This window comes from Sinohyriopsis cumingii, chromosome 10 (genome assembly GCF_028554795.1).
Source record: "Sinohyriopsis cumingii isolate HCF-2022 chromosome 10, ASM2855479v2, whole genome shotgun sequence".
Classification (NCBI taxonomy): Eukaryota; Metazoa; Mollusca; class Bivalvia; order Unionida; family Unionidae; genus Sinohyriopsis; species Sinohyriopsis cumingii.
The window spans coordinates 7,770,394-7,792,681 of record NC_142970.1 but is presented as its reverse complement, the minus strand read 5'-3'; the positions used below and the strand labels follow the sequence as shown (position 1 = coordinate 7,792,681).

General features: G+C 36.8%; 1 long non-coding RNA gene across 5 annotated transcripts; it reads left to right on the top strand.

The window, feature by feature from the left end:
• The first annotated feature begins 1,606 nt into the window (after positions 1 to 1,606).
• LOC149789563 (uncharacterized) lies at positions 1,607 to 14,661 on the top strand. Of its 5 annotated transcripts, none has more exons than XR_016423672.1 (4): positions 1,607 to 1,723; positions 12,001 to 12,090; positions 12,942 to 13,138; positions 13,639 to 13,985. It is a non-coding gene; the product is annotated as an uncharacterized LOC149789563 (long non-coding RNA). The 5 variants fall into 5 exon arrangements; XR_016423671.1 differs by having other exon boundaries at positions 11,974 to 12,090; XR_016423670.1 differs by lacking the exon at positions 1,607 to 1,723 and adding an exon at positions 2,482 to 11,655.
• Positions 14,662 to 22,288: the final 7,627 nt, after the last annotated feature.

The following is a 22,288-nucleotide window of genomic DNA, read 5'->3' as shown; positions in this document are numbered from 1 at the left end:
TGAACTTTATTCATGCATAAGGCACATACTGATTTTTTTAGTTGCCTTGTCACAGAAAAATATTGAAAATAGCTATTTCTAGTAAAAAATGAATGTAAAATGTACCTGCATCCTTTGACCCTACCAGAACCAAACTAAAAGCTCAAATTTGTGCAGCTGCTTTTGCTCATCACAAACATAATTGGGAGTATAACTGCTAACCCTACCCTCTAGCACACATTTAAAATCTTTAGAGTTTTTAAATACAGCCTTCTAATTATACAAGTTTCATGACATTGGTCAATAATTAGTCACATGTGATGACACTTGTAACTAATCAAACCACAGCAACTGAGAGCAGACTAAGCACTGATATTTATATGGTACAGTGGCAATATACAGTCTGTCTGCCGCAACACATGAAACAAACTGGACAAATCTGAAAGCCTTGAATTTGACTTTATTTATCTGTATGGTAGAACAGAACCTGAGTTGAAAAGCTTTTAAAGAAAGACCTTGATATCAAACCTAATAATAACTGCAGGAGTTATATTATGGATAATTAACCATTCTCTCAGTTTCAAACTGGGCATTCCATCCCATGGGGTTCTAAATGTAAACCAAGTGTAACTGATATCCTAATGAACTGTAAAGACCATAGCAGCACAACAGCAGGGGACCAGATATGTCCAGATCCAGAAATCATAGACCAGTTTCAAACTGATGATGAACCACATAAAAATTACACATCTGCTAGAACTTATGTTATGAAGATAACTTAAATTGCATTATTATTAATCCTCCTCCTCACATTCATCATAATTGAGATGCATCATATATGTTTTATTGTAAAATAGTTTATGCAACATAATTCAGTGAAGACCTTTGCTGCCAATTTACCAGTGAACCATTTGTTTCAATGAACATATTTTATGTTGTAACAAGGAGCATCATTTAAACATTATGATACACTTATCATACCTGTATATGAAATCTTAATACTAACACTTATACCTGCAATACTACTACTAATAAAAACACCTGCATTGATAATTTGATTATGTTCAATTGGACTTGTATCTAAATGATCACCAGCTGTATGAAAAGACATATTTTAGTATATAGATATTGGATGGAATACTAGTTACCACAATTGAATAGTCATATGATCAATGATATATTATTTTAAACAATTTATATTTGCAGTGAAACATACTTTTACATTATTTTCACTTAAGTTTCATTTATAGAGCAGTATACTCTGCACTCATTAAATTACTGAAATGGTTAATAATACAACAACAAATACTGCAATTTCCAGAATCACAAAAATCAAAAGATATAAACAAAAACTTCCCTACATGTATCAACAGTTGTCACTTAATAGACAGAACTATGAAGATTTAGAATAGGATGTTAACAAATTAGGTATTCAAGTTAAAAAGAAAAAAATACCAAGTAAGCTTACTACCAAAAAATCAAACAATAACAGTGAATTTTAGTACATTCCCAGGAAACAGAATATATGATTTTTCTTATCTTGATCTGATACATCTTAAATCTATAGAAAATGATTCATATTGTATGACTAAAATATTATGTAAACAAAAATTCCATCACTTTTTTCAGATGCAACATGCATACCCCAACCCATCCTTCTTGATCATAAAGTATACCAGCATTCCACTATAAGATGGGGAGCTGTAGTGGCTCAGTGGTTAGCTTTCTGGACCTGTGAAATAAGGTAGGTTCAAATTCTACCATCAGACCAACCTGGGTTAGCTACCATGGTGTGTCCTTGGGCAAGGCACTATACTTAAAGTGCCTTGGCACTAAATAACTTACTTGTGTTGGTTTACCATAAAAGGCCAAACCAAACACAAAAAAACAACAACTTTAAAATATGAGTTTTGTCAGTACTAAGTAAATGAAAATCATACTGAAGAAATGTTTTTGTTAATACAGTTTAATTGATCTAAAAAATCTCTTTCTTCTGCAGGAGTTTAAAATGTTAAATTAAAAAGGTCATGGTACACATTGCTTTGTTCGTACACATCAGGCTCCGTAACCCATATCCAACTAAAAATTTTAGTAGAGTCTGAATAAAACATATTTTAATCTGGATGATAATATTCTTTCTCCATTCATATATTACACCACCAAGATTGATCCAAATAAGATTACATTTTACTATAACACTGAGGATGAGTATGCCTCTTAACAACTGACAAATGTGGAGAGAATGGAGTTAAACTGAACTTTGATTTCTTTTCAACCATAGCACAAGATGATCATTTATTATGAAAAAACCTGAATAAAGTTGGAGTTCATAACTATGACAGTCTTGATACAATATAAATTCAATATATTATTGTTGTCTTTAGGTATAGTTCTGTATATTACAATCTCACACAAGATCAGGGTATATTTTAGTACCATACAGTTAATTCGGGATTGTATTAATACCTATTCTGGTGAATGAACATTAAATAAGTTTTACTATTTTGGAACCAGTTGCAATAGAGTTTACTAAACAAGAGAAAATATGACTTTACTATAATATCTAAAATGTAAAATCTGCAAGCAGAATACTTCCTTGACTTTACACTTCAACTATATCATAATATTTATTTGAAATGAATTTATACAAATGGCATTAAATTGGGTTTCAGGCTGGTAATGACAATGGTAGTAGTGAATAGGGACGGTCTAGGGACTAGGGAACTTCCATGTTAAAAAGGGTATATCCACTCTGGGGACTATGTAATTTAACATGGGAGAAAAAAAAATATCCATTCTAGGGACAAGGGGAATTTAACATGGGAGAAAGAAAAAAAACTATTCACTCTAGGGACAAGGGAAATTGAACATGGGGAATAAATCGTGGGACTGTCTTGGGACTAGGGGAAATGGAACAGGGTCGGGACCCTATTTTAATAAGGTCCCGACCTGATGGGTCTATGAAAATGGAACAGGCGAAAATTGAAACAGGGAGGGGTCTCTATTTTTTTATTATTTTTTTAAACAAAAAAATAAAAAAAGGGGTAGGCAATTGAAAGTCAAGATCTTTTCGAGAGATAGGAATGGCCCTGAAAAGGGCCTTTGGTTTTATGTTAATATACCCTTAACATAAAGGGCATCTGTGATATCTTCTTCTTGACCTTAGGCTGCGCCTGACTGCAGGACCATAGATTAAGACTCTTTTGAGGCATCCTTGATGCTCCACATAAGATTCTTCGCATCCACAGGCTGGTGTCTGTCCTGTGGATAACTGTCCAGTTGGATCGGACATACATTGATATGTCCGTCCGGAACATCATCGAAGACACAAGCGTTGAAGATTGTACGTCGGTCCACATGTTGGGGTGCTGAGTAACAGGTGAAGGAATGCAGTGAACTGTACTTATTTATAGGGGGAGGAAGGATTGAAACGGATTGAGTTTGTTGACCAATCCAAACACGCGTTACAAAATTCAGTCAGCCCACGTCCAATCCGAAGAGAGCAGTCTGTGACGTCACATAGTCTATATAGATTCGCTAGCGCCTGTGCGCAGTCAATCTAAGCGACAGTTTTTCAACATGACGGAAACTCAGAAAACGATCAGTTTGGGTGCACTGATGGTGGAGACTACCCAAGGGAACCCAGACTTACTTTCAGAAGAGGTGAATTGGGATTTTGTGGATTTTTTTACCTTGCAAGAATTTGTTCCTGAACCTTCGTCACCTTCTCCTTCATTACCGCACATGGAAAATTTTAGACAGAGACAGAAAGAAGAATTGGAGAAATTTATACAACAGCAAAAGGAAGCGGAACAAGCTTTTCTCCTACAGCAACAGCAGCAAGAAGAAGAGGTAAGAAAAAAACAACAACAAGAAGAAGCAGCAGCAAAGAAACAAGGGTGTCAAAATCAAACGGTCACGGTACTGTTAGACATTTTAGCGGAGTTAAAACGTCTGAAACAAATGTATCAGACTTCTTCATTACGGCCGAAGAGAATACGACCTTCCCAAGCTAAACACTCCAACCCTGTGACTACGCCTACTGCACCACCCTTAGTGATTTCAACGAAATCATCATCAACAGTACGCAGTCCAGAAGTAGGCCTTGGCCATGGCAAAGGCTTAAGACAGTTAAAGTTGATTGTTTAAACTCACCCCTTACACCAAAAAAGGCCCTTTTCAGGGCCATCCACGTCTCTCGAAAAGAGATAGACTTTCAATTGCCAATAACTAAAAAAAAACATTTTACCCAATAGTACCTGTCTGTGCATGAGTGTGCGTGAGTGTAGGTTCTTATTTTAAAATCAAAACCCAAAGACACTTACCTTTTATAATTAATTTATTCTTTTATAAATATTTACAATTCACAATTCACAACAGAGCACTTTAAAAAGTTCATAGACTTATTCTGTCTCATTGTTCACTCTCTGTTTTTTAATTTCTTCACCGTCATAGTCTTTTCCTCCTCTTCCTCCTCACTTTCTTCCCTTCTTTTCTTCTCCTGTTTCTTTTTCTTCACCTGTCTGTTTTCTTCCTCTTCTTCTTCCTCTTCCTCTGAAGAATCCCTCTCTTCTTCTGACTCCTCTTGTTTCTTTTTTGGGCAGTCTGGTGACCAATGTCCTTTTTCTTGACAATAATAACAGGTATCTTGACTTTTGTCTCTTCTAACCTCTTTTTTTTCATTTTTGACGGTCTGGACACTCTGAAGACCAATGCCCTTTCTTCTGACAGATATAGCAAGTATCTTGACTTTTATCTTGAAAGGAAGGAGAGTAGTCCCTCGGCTGGTCTGAAGAGAATTTTCTAATGACCCCTCGCAAAGCTCTGATGAAACGTTCGATCTTGGTAGTCTCTTCCATCGTTGTGCTCAGTTTGAGAGTGAAATGAATAGTGAAAGGACAAGACACATACCCTTTATATACGCTGGTCTGCTATGACTATAAATTAGTCCATGGTGTTTAAACTTTAGTCATTTGACTTTTTGCTATCGAGATGAAATGATCCAATTCATTTGAGAAGAAAGAAGAAGAAAGTAAGAGGCAGAAACGTGATCTATCGCCTCGTACCAGGGCTAAAGTCTTGGCACAAATTCATGCCAGTGATTTTGAAGAGGACATGAGTGAACCAGAATCCAAACCCTCTAAACAAAGTTTACCACCCTTAGTCAACCCTGAAAAGTACTATGACATTCGAAAGACGGAAAAGCGTCCCTCTAGAAAATTTAGAACTACGGCTTACAAATACACAGTGAAGTTTAAAGATTTCAAGTCTGAAGTACTGTTAGAGAAAGCAGAAGGGTTCATCACCGACATGTGGGATTCTTTGCTCACCACACTCAAGCGACAATGTCAACCCAAAGAAGATGATCGCTTGAGACTTTCCATACAACATGACGGCTTGAAATCCCCTGTTTGGATCGAGTTTAGCAGCCCTGCAGAATTGACCACTTCCAAAGTCATGGACAAGATTAAACACGTGCAACAATCTAATGACCAGTTTGACATCACCGATGGAAAAGCCACACTGGACATGACCCACGTCTCTCCTCCTCAAGGGACCGGACAATGCAGAAAGACCTTATTGGTCAACAACCTTCGCATTACCAAAACAAGTCTTGTCCAAATTAACAATTTTCAAGACCACATGTGTTTAGCCCGAGCCATCGTGGTGGGATGAACTTATGCCGACAAGAACGACACGGTAGAATGGAAAAGAGCCTGGGAGAACATTCGAAAATCGAACCGAGCCAAACAACGAAATGAAGCAGAACTTCTGTTACAACAAGCATGCCTGTCCAAAGACACATCCTGTGGCATTCCTGAGATGCAAAAATTGCAAGATGCCCTAGCTCCACGATACACCTTGAAAGTGCACCCTCAAGAAGTGCGCGGGTCTCTGTTGTTTCGAGGGAAAGACTTTAAGGATGGAAAATACATTCACCTCTATCATCACGATGACCATTTCGATACCATTACCACTATCACTGGATTCCTGGGATACAAATATTACTGTGAGAAATGTGACTTATGATGGTTATAATAATCGAGAGCAACACAAACATTGTGGATCGAAATGCTCAGGATGTTTGGCCTCTCAGCCCTGTCTGAGCAAAGGGCAAGAACCAGTGCATTGTCCTGCTTGTCTGCGCACATTTGTCAGCCCAGCCTGTTACCAACAACATCTGAAGATGCAAGGTTCACAGAAGAAATGTGCTTGTCAACTCCTGAGATTGTGCCCAATGTGTGGACAAGGTCTATGTATCAACAGTACCAAGGCACACGTATGTTCAGGAAAGAAAAAATGTCACATTTGTCACTGCATCGTGGACTTGGAACACCAATGCTACATGCAAAAATACCAATCCCAACCAGAGAAAGAGGATGGTCACAAGAAGAAGAAAGGCAATTTCATCTTTTTCGATTTCGAATGCATGCAAGAGACCGGTATTCACATTCCTAGTTTCTGCGTGGCTCATCGAGCGTGCGAGAAGTGATTCAAGAACCTATCTTGAGTTATTGCCCTCACTGCAGTAAGATTCCTGGAGGGCGTGAAAAAATCTTTCAAGGACCGAACACACTAGCCGATTTCACACAATGGGTCTTAGACCCCATCGACAAGACGTGGAGCCAAGAGGACATCGAACATTATTATGGAGAATGTCATCACCATGCCACGGTGATGGCTCACAATTTCTCCGGATACGATGGACAGTTTCTTTTGAGATGTTATACGGAACGTGGCATCGAGCGTCCTAAAATCACTTTGAACGCAGCCAAAATCATTTTCATGCAAGTGGGACAAGTGCAGTTTAAAGATTCGATGAGCTACTTAGCCATGCCTTTGAGTCGAATGCCTAAAATGTTTGGAATGACAGAAATGGCTAAAGGGTACTTTCCACACTTTTTCAGAACAGAAGCCAATCAACACGCCGTTCTACCCCATTTGCCTCAGGCTCACTATTACGACCCTGACAACATGCGTACCGAACGAGAAACTTTCTACGCTTGGTACCAGGCTCACGCCTCCGACCCTTTCGACTTTCAGGAAGAAATGCTAAAGTATCGTCGTTCCGACGTGGACATTTTACGGCGATGCTGTGGAAAATTTCGAGAACTGTTCATGGAACACGGAGGGGTTGATCATTTAAAAGAGGCTTGCACCATTGCCGAAGCGTGTTCCTTAGTCTACCGACAACGATTCATGCTTGAAAACACTGTGGCTGTCATCAGTCCTCAAACGACCAACTATGTCAAACGTCAATACTCGGTCAAAGCCCCATGCTGGTTGCATTACTTGTGCGACAAGGAAGACAAATGGATTCAGCATGCCCGCAACGGACAGGGCGAAAAGATCATCGGAATGCATTCGGTCGATGGCTGGGACTTAGAAAACCCCAAGATCATGTACGAGTTTAACGGTTGCTTATTTCACGGATGTCTGTTACCCTGACCGCGGCACTAAAAATCAGTTCTTACAACGAACCATGGAAGACTTGTACCAGGCCATTTGTCAGCGACGCCTAAAGTTAGAACAGGAAGGATACCAAGTGGTGGAAATGTGGGAACACAAATACAATCACCGTTTGAACACCGATCCCGAGTTTAAACGCCTCATGGAAAGTTACCAGTTCATGGACCCCCTGAACCCAAGTGATAGTTTGTACGGAGGAAGGACCAATGCCACCTGTTTGCTGTACCAAGCTGACGAAGAGAAAGGAGAACAAATCAAATACTTGGACGTGTGTTCACTGTATCCCTACGTGTGCAAATATTGTTGCTTTCCTGCAGGGCACCCACAATTGTTCACCGAACACATCGACCTAAAAAACATTCGACAATACGAAGGCTTGATCAAGTGCAAAGTTTTGCCTCCCACGAACCTATACAATCCCGTCTTACCTCGCCATTGCCAAGGCAAACTTATGTTTCCTTTGTGCCGTACTTGTGCTGAAACGTGCAACCAAGATCAACCTTGTCATCACACCCAGGAAGAACGGGCCTTGACGGGGACATGGGTCAGCGTAGAATTGTTCAAAGCTCTGAACATGGGATACCAACTGTTAGAAGTGTACGAAATTTGCCACTTTCCCAAGACACAATAATTCCACAAGGGTGACTCCACGCAGAAAGGCATTTTCGCAGACTACGTGGATGCCTTTTTGAAACTGAGCAAGAAGCCAGTGGCTATCTGTCCTGGTGTCACACTCCCGAAGACCAAAAGACATTCAGAGAGAAATTCTGGGCACAAGAAGGCATTACTTAAGATCACATTGAGAAAAACGAAGGCAGGCGATCGTTTGCCAAAGTGATGTTAAATTGCTTGTGGGGTAAAATGGCACAATGACCGTGTTTACCCAAGATGGAGTATTTGACCGAACCTTCCCGCTACTTTCAGATGATTCACGACAAAGCCAAATTCATGAAACACGTGGACGTCGTTCGTGAGGATTTGATCTTGGTGAATTACGAAGAAGATCTGAACTTTGTAGAAGATGACCCCTTTGTAAATGTCATCATTGCAGCTTACATGACAGCTCATGCTCGCTTAAAATTGTACGAAGCTTTAGAACTGTTAGGGGAACGTGTCTTGTACTTTGACATGGACAGTTGCATTTATATCGATCACCCGAGTCAACAGCACCCTGACATCGAAGGAGACCGTTTAGGAGCCTGGACAGACGAGCACCCCGATGACAAGATTCTAAGTTTCGTCAGTGGCGGTCCCAAAAATTACGGCTACGAATACTGGGACAAACAAGGAGAAGTGCACACGAAGTGTAAAGTGAAAGGACTTACTCTGAATTATCGTACCAGTCGAGTGGTCAACTTTGGCGTATTGAAAGAAGCCTTGCAGTCTAGAGAAAGTGACCACCTATCAACCCAACAAGATTGTACGTTTACCCACACACCACATCGTCAGTCGACCCTTGGAAAAAGTCTATCAAATCGTGTAGCAGAAGCGAGTGCGGCTTCCCACCCACTTTACTTTGCCGTATGGACATGTCGGTATAAAACATTGGTTGTAAGAGGATAGCCACCCACCAGAAGGATGACTTCGCCACAGCAAGAATCGAGTGAGAAATCCAGTGAGAACTGCAAGTTCAAACCCTACCATTTTCCAGTCTTCTTACCTGACTATTGTGATTGTGCCCGTCGATTGGACACGTTTCAAAAATGGCCTACGGATAGGGAAGGATTACCTTCTTCGTATGTTTTAGCTAGAACAGGATTTGTCTACTTCGGACCTGAGTCAGGATTGGGATACGAAGTACAGTGTTTCGCTTGCGGACTGAAGTTACGAATGGATCTATGTATCTACAAAGATTCAGCTATTCTGGAACATACTCGATGGTCTCCGCACTGCCCTTACCTTTCAATGGCCTTTCCACCCATTAAACTACGGTACAATTATGACGGTACCTTAGAGACGGTACCTTCCAAAACTAGACGTAAACACATTGCATCCTATTTCATTGTTGTTTCTTTTCCACATAATAGCTTATTTTTTTATAAAATGTTAAACTTTACTAATCTTTTTTCAAGATCACTTTAGTTTGCAAAAATATATCTTGTCATTTATTGGCATTCTACATTGAATTTTGTAAACTAGCTATAAACCTGACCTAATTACTCAACTTAACTGCTGACAGAAACAGTCTACAGTAAATGTATTTCATTTCTATAGCTCGATGGATAAACATTACATCTTTTAAAGCTGTGCACAGAATAGGCCGACATATCACGAGTCAGGAAAACATGGGGGTGGTATCCCCTGTGTCCAAAATTAATATCATTTTGAATAGAATATTCTAGTGACAATTGCCTCTTTTCAAATGGTAAGCATTGCTTTTTTTATTTTCGTCAATCTGTCAAATTCGGTATGCATTTTGCTTTAATATTTGAGATGGAAACCTTAGGTGCATAGAAATGTCAGACAGCATTGTACATCATGGATGGTGTCCAACATACTTTTATGATCATAAAACAAAATCCCATTTTTTAGTTATGGCCACTGATTTAAAAAATATTCATCCAAGCTAAATATAATAATAATAATAATGAGGACTTTGTATAGCGCCTAATCTTTAGAAGCTCTAAGCGCTTTGCAACATTAGACAACATAAAAACATACACAATGATATGATTACAAAAACAAACACCATGAAATTAGAAAACATAAAAAACATGCTGAGAATATTTAAGGTAGTTAACATTATTAAGTCATTAAGTTTGTTTTTGTAGTCAGAATAAGTAGTTTTGAGAGCACTCTTGAATGGGATCACTGCGTCTTTGTGTCTAAGTTCAGTGGGCAATTCATTCCATGTTGCTGGGCCCTGGTATGCAAAAGAATGCTGTCCATGTGACTGTTTTCATAGTGAGAATAATGAGTATATGATTGTCGGAAGAGGAGTGTAAGTATCTTGCTTGTGTGTACACATAGGTGAGGTCGGATAGGTATGTTGGACTAGAGTCTGTCAGTGAAACGTAGCACAGAGAACTAATGTTGTGTTTGATTCTGGATCGAATGGATAGCCAGTGTTGGGTACAGAGCAGCGGGGAGGTGTGCTCTGATTGTGGTACTCTAAGTATGATCCAAGCAGCTATGTTTTGAACTTTTTGAAGTCTCTGCAGTAGATATTAAGATGAACCAGACAGAATTGAGTTACCATAGTCCAGTCTTGAAAGTAGTAATGAACACACAAGTGTTTTAGTGGCATCAACTGAAAGATATCTGCGAATGGAGCTGATGCGTCTTAGCTCAAGATATGCAGCCTTGCATATGTTCATGACATGTTGGTGCAATGTGAGAGTACTGTCCAGAGTAACACCTAGGTTTTGTACTGATTGTGTGAATTTAATGTTGGTGTTGCTGATATTTATTGTGTGAGGTAAAGGATGTGAATGAGAAAGTCTTTGTGTTGTAATCAGAATGGCCTCAGTTTTATCATCATTCATCTGCAGCTTGTTACAAGTCATCCATGATTTCACATCAGAAATGCACATCTCTACACCTTGGATGGTAGGATCAACTTCAGTTGGGTGGCTAGATTTGTATATTTGGGTGTCATCAGTGTACAATTGGTGAGACACTGGATGATGATCTATGACACTTGAGAGCAGCTGAGTGTATAGAGTGTAGAGAACAGGTCCAAGAACAGACCCCTGTGCAACACCACAACATAGATCAACTGGGCTGGAGTGTAATCTATTTGCAGACACAATTTGTGTCCTGTGGCAAGGGCGATATGCAGATTGTACATTGCTAAAAAGACTGTTTGAATTCAGACAAGATGCAAGCTGGGATTGAACAACCTTTTGTAAGATTTTTTATATGAATTGGAGATTAGAAACCGGGCAGTAGTTCTTTAAATCCTTATGGTGTAGTGTTAGTTTCTTCAGCAGAGGTTTTACAATGGGAGTTTTGAAAAATGATGGAAATTATGCTGATGAGAGAGAGGTATTAATAACATCAGTTAGTGAAGGCAATACTGGATCTAAGCACTCAAGCAGCAGTAATGTTGGAATTGGATCAAGTTCACATGACTTTGGTGCACTCTAGGATGATTATTTAAAGATGAAAATCTCAAGTGGAAACCTTTCTGGTCAGCCATCTCATCCAAAACCTCCTGAAATGGAGAGTATTTTGCAGACTCCAAGATTTCCTCTTATCCTGCTGGTATGTTCTATTTAGTTTATCTGGTCTCTTTTTATTTTTTATCAATTGCTTTTATACCATGCCACAATTGGAAATTCTTTATCAACAGTATGTATAAATTTCATCATTTTTCTGTCTGTTTAATAAGATGTGTTTAAGAGTACTTACTTACTCATGATGCTGTATATATGAGATTAGATGTTTTGTTAAAAAAGAATGCATTTTGTGATATATTGTATCACTGCTTTATATACAGTGGTCATTGCAACCAGTATGCATTTTGTTTACATGCCAAAAAATCCAGTCTGATTTCTTTGTTTCTTTTTTACTGCAATTAAGGAGTAGTGATAATCTTTATACTCTTAGCTGCATCCAGAAGGACAACACCATCACCATCCCCATCCACTCTGGAGTGGAGAATATAAAGATTTCTCTCTGCCAGTTCCTCTGCAAGTAGTAAGTATTGAGGATGGAAAAAAATGTACATTATAGAATAATGAAACAAATACTACAGGTGTTGACTTTTATATAATCTCTTATTTCATTTACAGCTCTCTAAATACGAGTAGGTCAATTATACACTGTATTTATGAATTTAATTCTCATCTAAGGTAGTAGAACTGTTTTATGTTTGACAAAATGTTGCGTAATTTGTGGCCATACACTAAAAACACATTTTGTAGCATTTAAAAATGCTTATGTTCAATGCACGTAAAACTCATTGGTTTGTTGTCACTTCAATTGATAATAGTCTTGTCATCTTGTAGACATTTTGAATGTTAGTGTTCAATGCTAAGGTCATATACATTGATTCAACATCAAAATTTGTTTGCAAAATGGAAGATTATGACATGAAAGCACAAGCTCTTGTAGCTTAGATACTGTTATTTCAGAACATTGTGAGATGTTAATTAATTAAATTATAGGTCATAAAACATACTGTTCAAGACTTATTTGTGCAAATAAACAATGAATTGTTTTTCATTGATGTGTCGACTGTTCATCATTCCATTGGTTTTTTTATTTTTCTTTCTGATGTATACCATTGTCTTGTGTAAGTCAGACGCCTAAACCATCTACATTGAATGCAGACTTTACAGACACCAGCAGTGAAACAACATATCCAGGGAATAAAAAAATAAAGGATTATAGGGAAAAGTTTTCATATAAACTGTACAAAAACCATGTATTTCATTTCATAAATATATTTCATTGTTAAACCCATGTTCACTGTACAGATCTTTTTAAGGAGTTTATAATAATGATCTTGATCTTTCAAAACTAATTTCATCACAAATCTGCTACAGATTTCCAGTTCAATGTACTTATGAAACTGGACACAAATATTGAGAATTTGTTGGAGCAGCTGGCCCTCCAAGTTCATACACAAGGCCCAGACACAGAATATAGAGAAGAAATTCTTGCAATGCCATGTGATTCAGTGGAGGAACTAGAGGGCCTTTGCCAGAGGTTGGAGGAGAATCCCAAACTCTCCAAGAAGATGGTAAATTGGGGCTTTATTTTCTATTTAAAAAAACTGTTATAACCTTTATTTGCTGTTGTGAACCTCAATATGCATTATGCAAGTTCTGCAGTGCCTGTATAATTATTTTTGGGGGTGGGGTGAACATGTAGTGGTCGGCTGTTTTGTCTTACGGATGTAGGCTAAAACATGTTTAGAGATGAACATGTAACAGGTATTTTACTACATATACACTATTACATATTATGTGGCTACTTTAATTCAATCCTTGAGTGAATGTCATTTATGAAGTTAATAGATTCACGGTGGTTAATTTGGTTTATAATTGCTATTAGTACATTGTGTTGCATAGTTAATGTTCTCAAATTTTTTTCAAGTTAGAGAAATTAAATTTGCTTGCAAAACCATGGCAAAAAATAACTATATACAAGCATATTTTGTCACATCGATCATGAAATACTACTACTAATAATAATATCAAAATCAAAAAATAGTAATATTATTATTATTATTATTTTCAGATATGCTACTTGAGCTCCCTTGGCAGGTTTACAATTGGGGATAGTGTCTGCAGGATGATGAAAAAGCTTAAAACAAAAAGACTGGCCAGAGTATAGTCCAAAGAGACGTAAAGGGAAAAAAGCATTTCAAGAGCTTGTGATATGTCAGGTTTTGATAAGTAAGTATGGCTTGATTTAAATTGTGTTTTTCATGTGACTTGCCAGAGATTTTTAAATGAATTGATAAAGTAACTTGAGACACATTTCAAAGTACATGTTTTAAAAATATTCCATTGATTATTGCTGGCATTTAGAAAAATGCAATGCATCCTTTGTTGTGAAACTTATTTTAAAACATTGTATTACTCTTGCAGAAGCCTGCTTGAAAACTAATGGCAAAGCAAAGGCAAATGGAATGGAAGAGACCATATCAGAGACCCTCAAATATGCACCCAACCAACGCAGAATGATAAAAAACAAGGTAATCCAAATGACTCTTATTTCATCAATATTTGATTCAGTTTCGTCTTTTAAAGCATAGTATTTGCAAAGCGGATGCATTTCTAAACTGATAACAAAATCAGCTTATCCTATTGCCCAGGACTATCAGAGCTAGAGTCCAGCTAACTACAATATGCATATATCTTGTCTGATCGGACAAGTGCCTCCATTTGGAATTTTTATTCACATGAAATATTTGGATGAAATAAATTCATCTTTGTGCAAATTGATTGCACCATCCACTTGCCAGAAATGACAAGTAAGTGCAAAGTTATCTTGTATCATGGCTTAACGATAGTAAGGGAAGCACAAGTGCAGTGAAGAAAATTTCATACATTTTTATAATGCTGATTAACATGACTTCTGCATATGTAACTAGTGCTGAGATGATATGACTTTATTTAAGCATTACAATTTTGTTTTAATTTGCAGGTGCCTGAGCAGAAGAAGTAATAGATAAACTTTGCAGTGGAGTTGGAGACTGATTCTGATTCATAATCTTAATTAAATCTAGAAAATAAACATTAAAGTCATATTAAAATATCTGTTGTGTTGTTTCCTTCTTTCATTTTTCTCTTAAAAACAAATGTCTGAACCTTTAGTCTGTAAATTCAGTGGATTCCTTATCAGCCCATCTACTTTTACTTTACACCATGCTACTTTAAAAAAAAAATGAATTATCCCCATTGGGGTAGGTCCCCCCAACCCCCCACCCTACTTTGTCAACTTACCTGCCACATTTAAATCTAATGGAAGGCCCTGCTGTAAAGCCTGTTAGTAAAACTACCCAACAAGAGGATTTCATACATTTGCAACTCCTAGATGGATGGTAATGTTTTCATTTTTGTAATGTAGATTTGGACATTCTTGCCACCAGTATGGAATATGTGTTTCAGAAACACAAGCAGCTTTCATCAGATTTGCATATAGGTTTTATATGTTGTGAGTATGTTGTAGGAAGTTTCTTTAAATAACATCATATGAGATGATGCCAGTGGAAATGGCAGAAAAGTGTCTGTATTGTTCACCAACTACACCTTGTTCTTACAAAATGTGGCTGTTACACATTCCCATGATGATGTCACTGACAGCCATCAGTGAGGAATGCCCCAACAAGCATAATACAAATTGCTTCCATTCTAATTGTTACAATTCCATTCTGACCACTCCGGTGTCCTAGTGGTTAGAGCGTCCGCCTCAGAAGCGGGAGGTCATGGGTTCAAACCCCAGCCAGGTCATACCAAAGACTTACAAAAATGGTATTAACAGCTACCTCGCTAGACGCTCAGCATTAAGAGGTTAGTGTTAGGACTGATCGGCCTGGTGTCAGGATAATGTGACTGGGTGCAACATCATACTACATGTTTGCAGCATGATGCCCCAGTGCTATACATCACTATAAACTGCCACACTGCAGACATCGTAGCAATATGACTGAAAAATTATTCAAGCTACGTTAAAAATCCAATCACACACACACAATTCCATTCTACGATCCAGAACCAACACTAATTCCGTACTACAGTTCTTGCATTTCAATCCAATTTTGCTTTTGAAATGTAGTGCCACTCAATTCATAATGAACCCATTCATTTCAAACACTCGCAAATACTTATTATTCCTGTCTCCAACTGAAAAATATCTATATAAAAAAACGTGTAACTGTGTTTTATGCAAGGGCATGGAGATGCACAAAAACTTGCACCTGAAGCTTGAATAAAACCCCGACTGTGGATAAGACTTTACCCATCGATTACCCCAGCTTGGGGATAAATTCCGACCGTGGCGATTTATTATATATCGTATGACTGCTCCAGCTTGAGGGCAAAATCCAAGCACATCCCTAAAAAGATAACAAGTATAGCGGCTCTTTACCTTCTGTAAATGCCACTTGAGCTTCCTGATGCTGTTGTATCTGCCATTTGACAGAATCACGAATGTGGATATATTTCTTAATTGCCTCTAGTTGTTGAGCTAGTTTAGCTGTATGAAATTCCTTTGTGCAGACTCACTCATTATTAATATTACAACAGTGATTTAATTACACATCACCTGTCAGCACACCGATGATAAGTCAGTTATTTTATAACACACCAACAAGCTTGCCCCTTGCACCCCACCCCCTTTTTTTTATTTGGGCACCTGTGGACATGAATCTGCAAGGCTCAAATTGTCATTTTTAATATAAGATCTCAACATTTTTAAGGCCTTAATTTTAAAGACATCCTTAAAACCCCCAAAAGGTTATCAACTGGATCACCAGCCTTCGTTTAGAGTAACAGCAAGTATATATATATATATATATATATATATATATATATATATATATATATATATATATATATATATATATATATATATTTAGGTCTAAGGAAACACAATAAAAATGTTTGATTTAACAATGACATATTTGCCTCAGGTCTGTGATCCTGAAGTGAATATTAACTGTCCATTTATTTTCTTGGCTTTTCTTTACTAGGAAATTGATTATAGAGTTTTCTGCAATGGTGAAGGCAATGTAAAAATTGGTTACTATAACATACTTTTTACGCCATGTTTGAAAAAATAAATCCAATCGAAAGGTTATAGTCTGAAAATCTTCATTAAATTAAGTTAATATAGGGGAAAAAACTTTAAGAGTTCATAAATATTTTTCAGTGCTGAATAAAGATATAACATAACACTTTCTGCTGTGATTTTAATAGTTTCTGAGAGCATGAACAATTTCTAGAACTATAATGTATAAATGTTTTCAAAAGATTATATTAATATGAGGGAAAAATCTGTTATGAAATAAACCGACAAGATCTTGTATGAATTCATGTTATCTTTAAATATGATATTTGTGTGAAAATATCTGGAAGAAAAAACAAGATGGTGCCACTCACACATACAATGTGGTTGCCACAGTAGCCATATTAAGAAACTTTTTATCGCTACTTCTGAATGGATAATTGTGTCAGCGTGTCAACATGTGTACAAAATACTTATGTTGATGTCTAGCAGGTCCTGAATGAGAATTATGGTGCTGTACAGACATCCTATAAGGCCACCAATGTGGCCATCCTGAAAATCTTGGTATAACTACTTCTCCTGAATGAATCGTCATATCAGTGAAAGACTTCTTATGTCTAGTTGGACGTAAATGAAAATAGTGCCAATCTAACCTCCAATATGGCTGTTTTAATGGGCATCTGGAAAACCCCTTCCTTGCTACTTCTCCTAGATGGCTGGTCATTTTGACATTGTGCTTTCACTAGATGACCTGTTTGATGTCTGGTTGGCCGTAAATGGAACTATGCATATGGTTTTGATGTCTAGTTGGTCCTAAATGTGGTTTTTGCTGCTCATAAACTTCTAATGGTATTATAGTTGGTTCCTTAATGAAACTGCTGTACAAAATTAAAAGGCCTTCTCACTTTCTATCAAGTTGGATACAATTATCTTTACCAGCTAGGATTTCTTGATCCTCTTTTTTATACATCAACCCTTCGCATATGTAGTTAGCTAAAACAGTATTTTGAACAATTAATTGCCCTCTTGCAAATACAATCCCAATTGCATGCTTTTACCAGTGTGAGAGCTCCTCATATAAGTAGCTAAGTATTCAGTAACTGAATTTCCACATCCACATGCATCAACTCAGAATTAAAAGTTGCAAAACATATACAAATTTGAAAATCTTGAGACATGTGTCACTTTGCATGGTGGGTGTTATGATTTAAATGCAACAAGGAAATTGAATTAGGGTTAATTTCTTTAAGCTGTATTCAATCATGGGGCCCTGGATTATAGAATGGTCTAGGCATACACATCACTAATCAACTCTCTCTAGTCCAACCAATGTGTGGATATGAGAAAGCATGCCAGTAGCGTTATGTGTGTTGATTTCTTCCAATAAATATGTTGGCTGCCATGTAAAGTCTATGATGTCCTGAAAAATGGTGTTAAGCTCCATACAAGCAAGCTAAACAATCAATGATATAATGGAACAGTAGACACCATTTTAGCTAAATATGCCAAGAATTGATTTAGAGACTTGGTTTTAGTGATGATGACTTAAAATTGGCAAGGGATTAAAAAGATAAAAGAAATGACCTTTCATGGCACTGTAATATAACAAATGAGGAAAAACAAAAGTTTATTGTATTTGAACCTTTTGTTTTTTCAGTTTCAATTTAAGTCATAAGGCCCCTTATTTTGCCTTACCAAACATATAGCAAGTTATTACCTCAAGCCCTAGCACTAATAATGCCTCACAAGTAAGCAGTCTTTTATGAAGTCTCAGGTCTGAGTATATGTCTAGCAATACTTATGTCCAGTTTGTTTATAAAATTCTTTCTCACATGGTACAGTTTTCAGAGAGACACGATAAATTCAACAAGTGTGGTAATGAAGGGACAGGCATTCTTTATTTATGCACACATCCCAAAGGGACATTGCTATGTTTGAATCAACACTGAACTGAAGAATGGAGCATCAGCTGCATCAATTAAAATATTGTGGCCCACACAAAATACTGCAAGGACTATAATCAATTTATGAGTGCAATGGACATGAATTACTGTAGCAGACTGGAGGAAGTAATCCGAATTTATTAATATCTTGAGGCTAAATATAGTAAAGTTTTCATCTATAATCTGTGGAATCGTTTTTGCACACAGTTTGCAGGATTTGTCTTTGGGTCATCGTTTTTCTTTTTCTTCATCTTTCTAGCTTATGGTATCTTGATAAGTCTTATGGTGCCGTGCAACTGCACTTGATGATTACCACAGCCAGTGACATTGTATCAAATCTTCTGGGATCAGATGATTCAATGCAAATTCCACATAACCTATCACCATCCTCATGTTTGCCATCTGACTTACTAAGTTATTTTGCCTAAATAATAATAAAAACAATCTGGTCTGATGTATTGATAGCGTTCTGAATGACCATAATATATTCTCTGTATCTACCCTAGAAAATCCTGAGTGGATCGCTGTTTGGTTTTAATAAACCAAAGTAATCCAATGAAAGGCATTTTACAGACACAAGTATCTGTTTCCTGTATGCAGTGATTAAATGATAGTATTATGTCTTTATTTTTTTAAAACTGATGATACATATGATCACCTTCAATGTGCAATATTAGTTATGTTAATTAACGAGTGGGCAATATTTGAATTTCAAAGATAAAAGTGTATGCCATGATCACTTTAGTAGGATGATTTGTCAAGTGAGGTTATCTTTTCTGTTTGAATAAATATTGTTAACTAAACTATTTTCGCAAGTTATGACATAAGAATGGTTCAAAGAAAGAAAATTCATTAAATTGAACATATAAAATGCAATACTGCAACAGAGTCTAGATGAACTATTTCTTCAGAGACACAATCCAGACTCTGTGGCAGCAAAATTATCAAATAGGACACAACTAAGAGACAATCACATTTTCAGTCACAATGGTTTGACAATTATCAATGGCTTGAATTCATTGACTGTGAAGGCAAAGTGATTTACAGTTACTGCAAAAAAAGTTCCCAAACTGTCACAGATTTTAAATTCTACCAGTGGACTTGTAAGTGTAACTGACAAATTCAGGATTTAATCAAGCAAGTCTCATGATAGTATTATACCTAATAAAGCAAAATGTAGCACAGTATATTCATGACACTTAGGCCAGCATGTACAAAATATTCCTCAAGTTACAGTTGCTAGCACTCCACTAAGAAATGTAATTTTATAATAAATAAAAATGTAATGGAAAAAAAAGTCGATAAAGTGATTGCACTGTTTAACATAGCCTACTACCTAACTCAATAATGAAAATGATTTGGTTCATTATATCTTTGTGTTTTATGGAATAAATGCATACATCTGATTGAATTTTAGGCAAGAGACTGAAGTTTTGGGTTAAGTTAAAATGTATGTGGAACAAATGCATTTTCTAAAACTACTTGTATCAGTGCGCATTGTGACTTTTCTTTAAGATAACTCTAAATGGTACTGGGTATATATCATTTTCTTCAACTGCACACTGTTGTCTTCCATTTGATTTGATGACTTACAGCTATACTGTCTACACAGTAGGCCTCAACATCAGGAAAAATTATGTATACTTCAGTTACAGCTGAAATAAGTTTTGCATTAGTACCTGAATCAGACAAAAAAGGTTGTGTTCTGGTGTGTGAATAGAAATGGCTAAAAGTAATATAGACAAAAGCCATAAGAGTACACAAGTTACATATGAAAACCACCAATTCACTTGCATGTGTGGCATACAAGTTCAAAGATTTGCTTCATGTTTATTTGTGTACACACATTGTTCAACTCATAAGATATTTTAAGAGCTATTTCTCTATTGTATGCATAATTCATTTACAAATGTGATTAGTGGGCCACACCGAAGGCCATACTATTAGTTCACTTGGCAATATGGTAACGTCAGCTGAAAAGCATAATCATCCATTAAAAGAGCATTATGATATGAACATTAGGTATTTAGGACATATAGATTTTTCTTTTCCAAATGGAGTCCAAGTAATTATTGCCCAATCCAGGTATAATTTTGTACACAAGTAAAGAACAAAATAAGATAAATCTTCATTTATTTGCAATTGACAATACACTTCTTAATGAATATACACTTTTGCATTTATTTTGTATCACTTGAATAAACAATATTTCTTTCAGTTCATTTTAAACTTTTATTTTATATCACTTGAGTAAACAATATCTCTTTCGTTTCATTTAACACTTAGAAACAGGTTCTTCCAGTTACAATAATCAACTCTTGGAAACAATAAACAAACTGGAACTTTTGACCTAATTATATTACATTTACTAGGGTTAAAACAATAAATTCCTTAACATAATAAATTAACAGTTCCAGTTAATCAAACACAAAATCATCTTTTATACAGGGTGTGAACTGTTAATATTTACAGGATAAAGCTTATAGTTTCCAAATTGATTGAAGCTTACATGTTGCAGTTGCTGGCACATATCTATTTCCAGCATGGTTTGAATACATTCCACCTTTAATAATTTTGTTACTTCCCTACCCCACCCCATTCAGTAACAAGTATCAAAAATCAGGCTTATTCTAAGGCAAAGTCTGTAACTTGTGTACCACAGTCATCAGAGAGACAAAGATGCAAAACTTTATGATGCCTGTCAAAGGAAGAAAACAGTTTGTTGTTTACCCAAGTTTTGAACCAGTTAACTTGAATTCTCAGACCATCAATTGCTACAGCCCCACTAGTTACAATTGTTAGGGAATAATGAGAACTCACCTACAGTTATCTGTGTATATATATAATTTTAATAACCAAGAATACCGGATGTCTGGGAACATTATAGCATTCAAAGGTAACGTCAGAACTGAGATGAGAGAATTAAACAAGCATAGTACATGACATAATATATCCATAAACTATTGACTGGGAAAAATACTACAGAACACCATTTCTGCTGGCAGTAAGATGTTGAACCTATATGTCATAAATATCAGGTTGGACATCTAGGACCAGTAATATTCATAATGGGCAGTACCCACCCCCCACCCCCCAAGTGAGAAGGGCCTGATTTGTAATCTAAGCCACCCAACCTATCACAGCCTTTATAGTACTTGAAACAAATATTGAGTAATAGTAAAACAAACTCTGAAAGTTATTAAAACCAATTTGTTATATTTCCATAACTCTGCATAGTTAACTGTGCAAGCAGACTTAAACATATCAGTGTATGACAGTTAAATTGAGCTATAGCATCGATTAATTGAAGCTACGAATTCATCAACAAGCAGTGAACAATCATCTTCACAATAAATGTCAAACATTAGCATCCATAAGCTGTCAAGACAAGTTGTTACACTGGATATATAATCATCCATTTATTTCAAACAAGCTGTGAAAAACGAACCTCACGTCCGCTATATGTACGCTGGCCATTGCAAAGGATGCTTTAATAGATTAATGTTTATCGTCGTGTCTTGACAACCATTTTGCGCGCGCACACCGGAAAGTCATGCTATATATTTGTTACTTGTGAACGTATTCGTGGGCAGTACGCTATATATTGTTCCCGTGGCCGTATTCACGGGCAGAATGCTATATGTTTGTTCTTCGTGAACGTATTTTTGGGCAGTTACTTTGTCATCTTCAACCTAAAGGTCAAAACTGCCCAT